This window comes from Zalophus californianus, chromosome 7 (genome assembly GCF_009762305.2).
Source record: "Zalophus californianus isolate mZalCal1 chromosome 7, mZalCal1.pri.v2, whole genome shotgun sequence".
Lineage (NCBI taxonomy): Eukaryota > Metazoa > Chordata > Mammalia > Carnivora > Otariidae > Zalophus > Zalophus californianus.
In genome coordinates, this window is record NC_045601.1 from 41743170 (window position 1) to 41756325 (window position 13156).

Here is a 13156-nt window from a genome sequence, read left to right on the forward strand (position 1 = left end):
AGTATTCTTTTACCTTTTCTTTTTAGTCTATGCCTATATGACCAACTTGAAATAAAACTAAAGAATTTATACCAAATTAAGTTATTCACGGATATCACTTGAACCATTTCCTAAGCCAAAGGGATTAGTCAAAGCATGAGCCAGTAATTAAATATTCTCTTAACATATGGAATATACTATATCTTTTATTTCTAAAATGATTTTCACAGAATCATTCCTAAAAGACACTCTGTGATTTTCTCCTCTTTTGGAATAATTCTACCAAAATGTGATCCTATAAGTAATAATGCTAAAGGGGAGGTAGGTTACTGTGAATGGCTTCCCTGTTAGAACACTGACAACCAGTTTTCTCTCGTGAACACCTACCAGCTTCTCCAAATGCCTGGTAGAAACTCCTATTATAATTCTTACTCTGGCAGTGCTGATGAGTTACATTTTGACCAGTAATGTACTTTTATTTTATTTTTTAAAAAGATTTTATTCCTTTGAGAGAGAGAAAGCACAAACAGGGGTAGGGGCAGAGGAAGAGGAAAAACAGACTTCCTGCTGAGTGGCGAGCCGGGCATGGGGCTCGGGGCTCCACCCCAGGACCCTGGGATCATGACCTGAGCAGAAGGCAAGCACTTAAATGACTGAGCCACCAGGTGCCCCAGTCATGTACTTTTATAAAGAATCTCCCTTACCTGAACTTAGAAGCTTGTCTCAATTGAAATGTTTTGTAAAAATTGTGGGACAGATTTTTTTAAATATGTTTTTCTCGTATTCTCAGAAATACTAATGCCATTTCATCAATATAAACACTGACTTTCCAGAACTGTAATTTCTCTGATTGCTAGGTCTTATCTGTGCAGAAGAAATGGATGCAGTCTGATTTGCTAGTCAGGCACTACTGCTCTTGAGGGCTGAGGGACAGTCACTTACAGTTGCCATCATCTGCACAGCCTCTTCAGGCACCACCATGGGCCAGGCTTAGAGTCTGCTGTATCCTTGTTGCTCTGTGGGTTGAAAAATGCACGTTATTGGCACAGTAGAGAGTAGACTCTTTTTCAGAACTGTGAGGATTTCTTAATATGAGAACCAGCTGTATTTTTGGATTTTTACCTTTATTCCAAAATACCAACTTCTGGAATTTTTAAAGAGATGTACAGATGGATTCGTTTTTAAGGATTTTAAATGCCTATCTCACATAAACTGTGGTGGATTACTCTCATTTCAATGAGTAGCATAAATATCCAAAAATAATTCGTGGCTGTAGATTGGAAATGAGTAAGGAGACATTGTACTGGTAGAGGAATGAGTTATGGGAACTTGAACTAGGGTACTAGGAGTAAGAAAGATAAAGGAAAATAGAATTATCAGAACTTGATGACAGACTGAATGAGGAGGACAAGGGAGAGAAGGTGTGGAGGCAGAGTTTGGAGTTTTGATTGGGAAAATGTTACTAACACAAAAAAGGAAATCTGGATTAGGAACTGATTTGCTGAAAGAGATGTAATGATTTTGATTTGGAGTATTTTAGTATGAAGAAGTGAAACATCTAAGTAAAGATATCTCACTAGAAATTTAAAATATTAGCTATGGAGTTCAGGTTAAAATTGTTATAAGATTTGGGATTATACGCATAGAACTGATGTTTGAAAATAACAGGTACAGATGAGATTACTAAGAGATATGATGATTTAGGCTATATGCCAAAAGCCACACACACACACAGCCTGAGTGGATTTCCTCATTTAATGTAAGCAAATCAAAAAAAATGAAAAAAGGGGCAAGGTAGAATCTGGGAAAGAGAAGCATATTTAGAATGACCACAAGGGCTTATTTGTAAGGAAATATCACCTAAGTACTGGGAGAGTTTCAACTTTGAAAAAAGGACATTTATTCCTTTAAAACAAGAGTGAATGCAGAGCATAAAGAAAAAAAATGTTTTGGGGTGGAGAGTATGAGCATTAGGAAGCTAGGGTTTGAAGATAACTTTTCAAAAACGGTGAGGTTATCAGCTGACTACAAATGAAGAGTGAGTTGAGCTGAGTTGAAGGTTGCAATACCTCTGGGGGACTCCGAAGACAGATGAATAAAAAGATTATCTAAAACAGGGAGGTTCTAGGGTGATTATGTATTGGAGTAAAATGGCATTGTTTTATAGATTTCCTTTCATTAGCATCAGAATAATTCTTTTCTATGCACCAAATTTCCATTTTATCTAATAATGATTGGACAGTAAGGAAGCAGAAGTTAATTTGGACTTCAATAATATGCAAGTTCAGAAATACTCTACCTAAATTGGTAAAACCAGCCATAAAGTGTGTCCTTAATGTGACGGTTGATCTATCATACTTCCTTTAGAGTAGTGAAGATTTCCCAACATATTACTGACCTGTGCTAGAATCCTTTTTCAGTAGATGTATTTCTGGGGTCTGACAATTTGCTTCATAACTCCAGAGAATTCACTTAACTGAGACTTGCTTCCCGTTTATTTAGCATTCTATCATCCTTGAGAGAGATTTAAGGATCAGAGTTTGTCTCAACCTGGGTAAAATCTGAACTTATTCTGATAGATAGCCCACCTCTCCACCTCTATCTCCAAGTATATCTTACTGTGAGGCTACATACAAAAAAAAAAAAAAAAAGATTTGTCAAAGAAAGAATTGTTTTGTTTTGTTCTGTTTTGTTTAATGAGAAAGAGTCCCAGCCAGTGGATATATTTGTCTTTGGCTCCACCTTCTGTACAAAGTGAAAATGAACATCATCAGAAATAACTGGTAAATCATTTAATACTTTCACTTAAAAAAATTTTTACCTTTTTAAAATTAAGCTTGGTTCATTTTTTATGATCATTTTTTAATGTTCATAGTCCTTCATGCAGCAAATATTTCCTATGTCTGAGGAACTATGCTAGTGAGGATTTTTTAGTTATGCAGTGAAAACAAAAACAGTATTAGGTTGAAATTCATTCAGGTTTAGGGTTTGAGTTTTCTTTAACTGAATTTTGAAAAAGCGACCAAATAATTTTTGGAAAAATAATAGTTTTTTTTTCTTAAAGGAACATATTCTTTTTTCTAAGTTTCTACAAGGAGTTGCTATTTTTAAGCATCCTATTAATGCTGTGTCCCCTTTAAAAAATTACCAGAAGCAAAGCTAGAAGTTTTGGATCTGAAACTACTGATTTTGCACATATATTAATTTATATTAAGGAGACACATTAAGGCATTTGGGCAGACTGACAGTTGGCTATTTCCTCTAACAATTTAAGTCAGCTAAAGCTCATCTAACAATGAGAAAATATTGTAGTATTTTAGGCCAAAGAAAATGAACATCATTTAATTAATTAAAAATCATTCAGCAAAATAGTTATCTCGTCAATTTAATCATTCACCATCATTTTATATTTGGCATTGTACTGAATGCAGTGGAAATTTGGAGAACAGAGAGAATATTTTACAAGTGCAGGTGATTCCTTTATATGCAAAATGTTTGCAAACAATCAACATGAGCAAACATATAGTTATAATAACAAATGCATGAACAAAATTATTCACATACATGTTGAGTTGATGCCAAAGAAAAGGGAAAGACAGCATTGCTTCAGAAGTCAGCTGAGATAAAAATTCCCAAATGACATATTTATATGCTTGGTTATAGCACCACTTACTAAAGTCGTTAAAATGTCCTTCTGTTGTATGTCTAAGCCTGCTTTGGTGTACAGGGAAAGGTACCTATGGGCAGCTTTTATACAGTACATGTCCTTCATGGACACCACCAAATTTAATAGAGTTTTCATTTAGGATAGCATGAAACAACACAATTATCTATAAGAAATTATGTTTCGTAATCACTGACCTCTACCTCTGAAACTAATAATACATTATATGTTAATTAATTGAATTTAAATTTAAAATTCAAAAACAAAGAAATTACATTTCATAGTAACTATAAATTCTGTATGTAGTAAAAATATTACAGCCCGCCTAACTCTAAGAATGACAAAATTAAAAAACTCTGTAAGACCTTAAGAGAGCCTCCAGTTTTCCTATTAATTAATTATTTGCTGCTGGAAATGAGTAGTACTTTAGTGTCAGGTGATTACTGATATAAAAACAAGGTCCAAAACTGTAAACTGTTGTAGCAAATTTAGTATGTTTGGAAGGTGTAGGTGATTTTTTAAACTCTTGAAGATTCATGTAGTCACCTACAACAAAACACTAGAGGTCAGAGCCAGCACAATGTAAAATTACCACCCAGTGAAGTATGGTTTAAGGCCATTCAAAGCTCTTTCAGACCAAAACCATCTTCCCTAGTCATTCACTGTGGAGGGTAGATGTTCCACCATTAAAGTTCTACCTGTGGATTAAGACATTGGAGTCCTTAAGGAGGTGACAAGGTAACCTATGGGCAATTTAACAATAATTAATTTACCATTGTGACTTTCAAAGAGAGCTTTAAAAATCTGGGGATATAAATTTGTGCCATGTGCCATGACATTAGTGCCAGATTAAAATACAAGCTTTTAGACCAAGGTCAGCCTCGCATTTAGACACTTTTTAAGCACTTAGTAGTAGGCAGGCACTGAACATTTTGTATAACTTGGTTTGTATTCTCTATGAAGTCCCAACTTTGTTCTTTGTAGGTGCTGAGACCACCCCTTCACATGAAAAGAAGTGATGATATTCCAGAAACAGCACTCATATTATAATACAAAGACTTGGTCCCCCGATATCCTCCAAACCAATGACTGGACACAGAACAAAGGGTCAAGTAACTAATTTCTTATATCCTGTTCATGCGAAATTATAGCCAATGTACATTTACTAAATTCATCAAGAAGAGCCTATTTCTAACATTCATTTTGCTGACTAGCAAACCACTAATTTCACCAGTGAAAATACCTATCTTAACATTTGGTGTGTTTCAAGGACAGGGATACAGAATCACTGGTAGTTCTCTCTGACGTGGCCTTTCTGATGTGTATTTGCCACCCACCCCCAGACCACGAATTCTTGATTAAATATCCAGATGCTACATCTAACTTCAACCAACCAACACACACATCTATAGCACTGTATCTTTGCTGAAGTTTTAAAAAGCGAATCATAAAACAGGAAAAGTATGCATTCCTTAGGTAGTACAATTTAGTATACTAGAAAATGGACTTAGCTTTTGGCATTCCTGGTGGTAAGAGGGTAAGAGAAAGCCAGTAGTTGAAAGCAGATGCCAGAAGATTTGGAGCATATCAAGAACACATAGGGATATTTTAACAATTTTACATTTGCATGGCCCCATCTCAAGAAGTTATGCATTTACTCCTTAAAAAAAGGCATGGGTATTTTAAATGCTTTTAGTTTAAAGTTAATATGTATTCTTAATACTTCATAATACTTTATGTTTACTTTCATAAGTAACTTGAATCCTACGTCATGTAAGTCCAGATTTACTCATATTCAATGGGTTTTCCTTCATGTTCCACACAGACCTTCCCACCCCACACCCCTGACATTTTCCCAACCCCAGATCATTCATGTTGAAATACTAGTAGGCAGGTTGTTATCACCTGATAACAAGATCAGAAGATCTTGCAAGCAATATGGATAGTCTCCTGACAATCTTGTTTTATAAAATTCCTAGTCAAAATAGCAGACTTGGTATGTTTGAAAGAAAGGGTCAGGTGACTTTTTAATCTATTAGAAATTCATGCAGTATTGGGTGGAATTCATTCCAGTAATCAATTTCCCTTCTGTAACTTGAGTAGTTCTTTTATTTTCATTCTTGAGTAAAACACTCATGGTTTTTAAATACTGAAATTTAAAATATTAAGGCGTGGAAAGTGAAAGAAATCAAGTTATTATTACAGGTAACAGAGTGGGTTTTTTTTTTTAAATCCTGAAGCATTAATAGACACAATGAATGTACTTCAGTGATGTAATTCTTCGTTCATGGATTTGTATATAAAGATTTTCAGTAACTTACTTGGCTTCTTTGAAATAGTTTAGCCAGTGGGAAAAAGACTACAGAGTTGTGAACCAGACCTTTTGATTATGCCTATCCATAAAAAGATAGCATATTGTGTGTATAAATTCTAAAATACAGCCAGCTTTAACAGATATTTTTCATGAATTGACCACTAAACCAGATAGGACATAAAATCAGTCTTTATTTTGGACCTTAATTAGGCAATGAAAACTGCAATTTTGGATTCAGATTCAAGAAACAGTTATAGAAACCTATTATGTCTTTAATATTTCTGTGGTTTTACCTAAAGGCAATCCTAATTAAGTCAGATTCACTTGGAGGGGCTTCCGATATCCTTAAATATGAAGACATGCTAAAGCCAAATTATAAAATGCTTGATATACTTTAATATTTAAATTAACTAGTTAATAATTTCAATATAAAACCCCACAAAGCTATATAATTTTACTATTCGTATCACAAATTATAGGATATATTTAAAACAATATAAAATTGCCTAATAGTTCATCATGAGGCAAGATGAGCCCATAATGCTTAAAGGCTTTTGATGACTACAGTCTTCTTTGCAAATGTCAGTTTATCTAACCATATGTATAACCTTATTTGGAAATGATATCAAAACTCCACAGTTGAGGCCTTTCCTGAAGAGAAGGCCCAGACCAAATGGCCCTTCTGATAATGGCCTTTCTGTTTAGCTCCTACTCTGTGCCCTGGCCTCTTAGTAAAAGGATCTGGAATCCAGGCTAGGAGTTGAAGCTTCTCCTTTGCCATTGACTTGCTGGTCCCCCCCCTACTTTTGCTTTGGATAATTCCCTGACTCTCTTTTCTACCAACTTTTTGATGTGTAACATACCTATAGAAGAGTGAACATATCCTACATGTGTCATTTGAAGGATTTTTTTGCAAATCAGATACATCTGTTTAACCAGCAATCCTATCAAAACTGGAAAATTACATCAGCATCATCCCCATAGCTTTCCTTGAAGCCCCTTTCTTTCATTAGTTCCCCCATAAGGGTAATCACTATCCAGTCTTTCTTATTTTTCCCTCCTCTCTTTAATTAAATGGAATCTTAAAGAATGTGCTTTTTTGTTGTCTGGCTTCTTTCAGTTTCATCTATATCTCTGTAGAAAGTTATAGGTCATTCATTATTGATCAGTCATATACTCTTGTATGAAATACCACTGTTTATTTTTTTTACCTTTAATGGACTTTTGGGTAACTTCCAATTTTTGGATTTTACAAATAAAAATTCTCTGAACATTCTAGTACATGTCTTTTGAGTTTTATGTCATTTTTTTACTGATTTGTAAGAGCCCTTTATTTAATTAATGGGTCCTTTTGTTCTGTATATTGTGAAAAGCTTTTCTTCCTCTGGTTGCCTTTTTACTCTCAATGGTTTCTCCTGATAAAGAGAAATTTCTAGACTTAATATACTCTAAATTGTTAATCTTTTCTTTACAATTAGGATCTTTTGTAATCTTTTAAAGAAATCTTTGCCTACTCCAACTCAAATCAAGATGATATTTTCCCCTGTTTTCTTCTGTGTTTTATTGTTTTACCTTTCACCTTTAGATCTGCAATACCTGTGAAATTAACTTTGTGTATGGCATAAAGTAGGGGTCAAATTACATTTTTGTCAATATAGAAATTTAGCTTATGCAGCATCATTTATTAAAAAGACCATCCTTGGGGTGCTTTGGTGGCTTAGTGGGTTAAACATTTGCCTTTGGTTCAGGTCATGATCCCAGAGTTCTGGGATTGAGTCCCATGTTGGGCTCCCTGCTCAGTGGGGAACCTGCTTCTCCCTCTCCCTCTGTCCTTCCCCCTGCTCATACTCTCTCTCTCTCTCAAGTAAATAAATAAAATCTTTAAAAAAAATAAAAAGATCATCCGTTTTCCATTGTACTGTAGTGTTCTCTCAGTGGTAAATCAGCTGACTATATATGTCCGGGTCTATTTCTGAAAACTCTCCATTCTGTTCCATTGGTCAGTTTGTCTATCTTTGTACCAATAACATGTTCTCTTAGTTACTAATCTTTTATGAAAGGTCTTGGCATATGATAATATAAGTACTGCAGCTTTGTTCTACTTTTTCAGATGGTGTTGGCTGTACTTGGCCCTGCATTTTCATACGATTTTTTAAAAAATCATCTCATTTTTCAAATACATACAAAATAAAAGATAAATAAGAAAAAAAAACCTGTTAAGGTTATTGGGATGGCATTAGGATGATTCTATAGATTTTTATTCTTTATTTTGCCTTCATCTTCAAAGGTATTTTCACTGGATATAGAATTTGGGGTTGACAGTTTTTTCTGTTAAGCACTTGCATGCATCATGTTCCACTCTTTCCTAGCCTCATAGTATCTGAGAAGTGAGCTATTAATTGGATTATTATTTTTGTATATGTAAAGTGTCATTTTTTTCTTGCTGCTTGTAAGATTTGCTCTTTATCTTTGGTTTTCAATTATACAACTATTGTAACTGAAAATTTCTGTCTTTCATCAAATTTGGGAATTGGAGGCCATTACATCTTCAATTGAAAAAAAGTGTTTTTTTCCACTACATTCTCATTCTCATGTCTGTTTTGGACTATGATGTATACAGAACTATGTACTATCATCTAACAGGACCCTGAGGCTTTGTTCATTCTTTTTCTCCCTATTTTCATATTGGATAATTTCTTTTTATCTATCTTCAAGTTCATTTGCTTTTTCTTTTGTCATCTCCATTCTGCTGAGTCCACCATTGATAATTTTTTTAACATATTTTTTTTGGCTCTAAAATTTTCATTTGTTTTTTCCTTTATCATTTTTATTTCTCTGCTGAGATTTCATATCTTTTTATTCAATTGTGAACATATTTTGTTTTACTTCATTGAAGTTAGTTAAAATAGCCACTTTAAAATTCTTAACTTCTAATACTAACATTTGGGACATCTTAGGGCTGCTCTTAGTTGATTTTCTTTTCTATTTCAGTGTGTTCCACTTATCTGGTTTTTCATGTCAGGCAATTTTAAAATTATACCCTAGAAATGATAAGTGTTAAGTTTTTGAGATTCTGGATTCTGTTATTTTTCTCTGTTGTGTGTTATTTCTTTTGTTTTAGCCGGCAATTATCTTATTGGAATTTTTGTAGGATAAAATTATTTTAGAGCTGAACTAGGACATCTCTACGTTTATCTTAGGGACATCTGGAAGTCTGTCACCTAATCTTGGCCAAGAAAAGATCAGTGAGCTAACTAATAATTTATAATATGCTGTTTTAGGTTCAAAACTCCCCCTGGAGCCACCCAAGATTGACTTGTTTGTGGATGAATTATACCTGGCATGACCAGTTAAACTTTTGAGCTCGGCTTGAGCTTGGTGAGAAGGACATCCATATGGAGACTGATCTGGCATGGGACTTCAGAGTCCAAGCAGGTAAGAAGGTTAGTTACCTCTGGAAGCATAAATATATTTCATAGTATTGTAGGAAGACCTATAAGGCAGAATGGCAAACTATGATACACAGGCCAAATCCTGCCCACCATTTATTTGTGTAAGTAAAATTTTATGTTATGTTATTTTATTGGAATACAATCACGATTATTTTGTACTTATTGTCTATGGCTGTTTTTGAACTATAATGGCAGAGGTGAGTAGTTGTAGCCAATACAATATGACCCCCGAAACTAAAATATTCACACTCTGATTCTTAGCAGAGACAATTTGCCAACCCCTACTCTTAAAGTATCCTTGAGATTCTCTAGTTTTTCTTTCTCTCCCATCCTCCACCTTCCCATTTTATTAATAAGGTACTTGAGATCCAAAGAGGCCTGGTAAACAAATGAATTGTGTATCTAGGACTAGAACTTATTTCTCAATTTGGAACTTTGAATTAAGTCTTTCTTTCTTTCTTTTTTTTCCTTAGGCTCATGTTTATAGAAAGACATGGTTCTCTGATCTCTGTGTGAATTTTATTCCGGTCTTTCTCTAAATCATTTCCCACATGATGAATTAGGTTTATAAGCTAGGAAAGTATTTCCTTCAGGTTCACAAACACAGAATCAAATCACAGAACAGCCTGTTTTAAAAGGCTACATTTTTACACAAACAGTACATGACTTGGTAGGCTAATATTTAGAAGACCAATGTCAGTGGGTAGAAACAGTTTGTTCACTTTATACCTGCTTGTCTTAAGTTACCTTACCTTCATATTTGCTGAAATTTTCAGATGTGTAGTTGATCTGTCTAAAGGTGGTTGCTGGTTATCATGCTAATTTCCAAAGGTTTAAGACTGATAGTGAAACATTTCAGAAAGTTAACAGTCATATATTTAAGACGAAAAATACTGCTACAACAGGTGTCATTCTAATGTAGTATGTGCATGAATTTGCCCTTTGTTTCCAAAGTGTAAGGTTTTACTTTTAATATTGATTCCTTCTAAAAACCAAATGAAGATTTGGACAGAAGACTTCAAGCCTACAATTTTGTGTATAGATGCTAAACCTCCATCTTTAGGCACAGATCATGATAATGGGACAGCGGATGCAGCTGCACAATGAAAAAGCATTTTTATCATTAAAATCTTATCTAAACATTATTCACAAAGGCTTTTACTTACATCATTGGAACCCCTCTAACTTTAAGTAGGCTCTAGAATAGTTATTCACAAAGGCTTTTACTTATAGCATTGGAACCCCTCTGACTTTAGATAGACTCTAGAATAGTGGTGCAACATTTGCAGAATATGGTATTTAATTGGTGAACTTTATTAAATGCAGATGATTGGGATCCACCAGAGGTATAGTGACTCTGAATCTTGGGGTGGGAACAGTTGCATGTACCTTAAAGATTTAAGGGGCAAAATTGTTCAGGGGGGATATGATGAGAGAGAAGAAGGCTAACTGAAGACAAAGCATAAGCTGACACCTGCAACCTCCCCTCGCCCCCCACTCCTGGGTGGGACATGTGACATTCTTCCAGGAATCTCCCAACTATCTTAATGTTAATGCCTTGCTAGAGGGGAAAACAACCTTAATTGGACAATGGCATGGCCTCTGGTATCTTGTAGGTCTTTTTTAATAATTTTAAAACTTCCCTTTTCCATACTTCCCCCAACTCCCAAGTATATATAATCAGCCACTCCTCATGACCCGGTGCAGCAGCTCTTTTTGCCCATGGGTTCTGTCCCCGTGCTTTAATAAAACCACCATTTTGCACACACACAAAAGATCTGCATGTGACTCTGAATCACAGCAAAGTCCCTCTGGTAATGAGGAAACTTTTCATCTGACAATCTAGAAAACTGAGTTCTAATCCTGGCTATCCTGTTAAGTGATAATGTGGCCTTGGACAAGTCACTTAAGTAGGGAATTAACAGGGCAGAAGGGCTGCTTTTCAAAGTGATTGCCTTTCTCCAGAGTGGTTCAATTTCTTTAGTTTTCTCATCTGTGAAACTGGGATGATACTACTATCCACCTTGCAATTATGAGAATTAAGATCATGCCGATACTTGATTTTGGCTCAAGTAGTGACCTCAGGATCCTGAGATCGGGCTCTGCATATAGTACCTGGCACATAGTAAGAACTCAGTAAAAGTTAATTCATTAGACACTGTGATCATTATTAGTGCTGATGCCAAAATGACTTAGAACTATAGTTCAGTATAGTAGACATACTATTGGGACGCCTGGGTGGCTCAGTCGGTTAGGTATCTGCCTTCAGCTCAGGTCATGATCCCAGGGTCCTGGGATCGAGCCCTGCATCGGGCTCCCTGCTCAGCAGGGAGCCTGCTTCTCTCTCTGCTGCTCTTCCTGCTTGTGCTCTCTCTCTCGCTATGTCAAATAAATAAAATCTTTAAAAAAACATAATTTTTTAAAAAAAATAGACATACTATTTAACCCCTACAAAACCAAGAAAGAGCTAGCCTTGTTCATTTGCTCATTTATTCATCATTTATTACAACAAATAATCACTGTGGCCTGCCAGGATCCAGGCACCGCACTCCCCTGCACTGAGGATACAATGTTGAATATTATGGAGTCTCTGACCTCAACAGACTTATATCCCAGTGGAAGATAAAGACCAAAAAACCAATTCAATATTCCTATAGTTTTCCCTTTGAAGTACACTCACTTCACTGAGAAAATAAACTGACAATACTGTGGGGCAGCTCTAGGATCCTGTTCTTCCCTAATGAAACACACAATGTATTGCTCATGCTCAACTACTCAACAAGGGAGAGATATAATGGCTGTTTTCAACAATTTGCAGTGTCATTTTGGCATTATCATAGAATTCTTATCTACCTTGTCAAAAGACATACTAGTCAAGCAACAAGCTGCTGCTTTTATTAAAAAAAAAAAAAAAAAAGCCTAAACACGGTAAAAAACCATTTCACCCACTTCCACAAAGATGATAATAATTTCCATTAGGTAGTTTTATCTCTCTTCTTGAGTAGTGTTGTATATACATATTAAACAAGTTTGTATTTTTGGAGAACTTGTTGCTGTGAGAGTAGTTTAGATAAAATGAGCTAAGAGCGTTCAGTTAGGCTCCCCTCGGTCTGATGGCACTCAATGTCTTTGACATCTAGAAGAGGTTTTATAATCCTTGTTGCTATAATTTAATTAATTTATTTATTTAATATTTTATTTATTTATTTATTTGAGAGAGAGAGCACGAGAGGGAGGAGGGTCTGAGGGAGAAGCAGACTCCCCGCCGGGCAGGGAGCCCGACGTGGGACTCGATCCCAGGACTCGATCCCAGGACTCCAGGACCATGACCTGAGCCGAAGGCGGTCGCCCAACCCACTGAGCCACCCAGGTGCCCCCTTGTTGCTATAATTTTAAAGACTGAATAAAATTGTTGTTAATAGCCTTTTCATCATTTAAACTGTCTTCCCTGAGAATTCCATAATTGCTTCTGATAAATTCCTTGTAAGATATGGGGATCTAAGAAGGAAGATAAGAAATGTTTAGATGATCATGAACATACACAATATCAAAGTTTACTTTATTAGAAATAACACTAGGAATATTGAGAAAGAGCCAGTCAAGAGATGCCATGCTTATTGTCTTATAAACTAAAACTTACGTTTTCTACAAGGTAAGTTAAATGAGAATATAGAGTGAACATGCTTGCTTTTCCTATCAGATCTCTCTTCCTCAAGTTTGAATTAGAGAAATTTCCCTAGGGGGGAA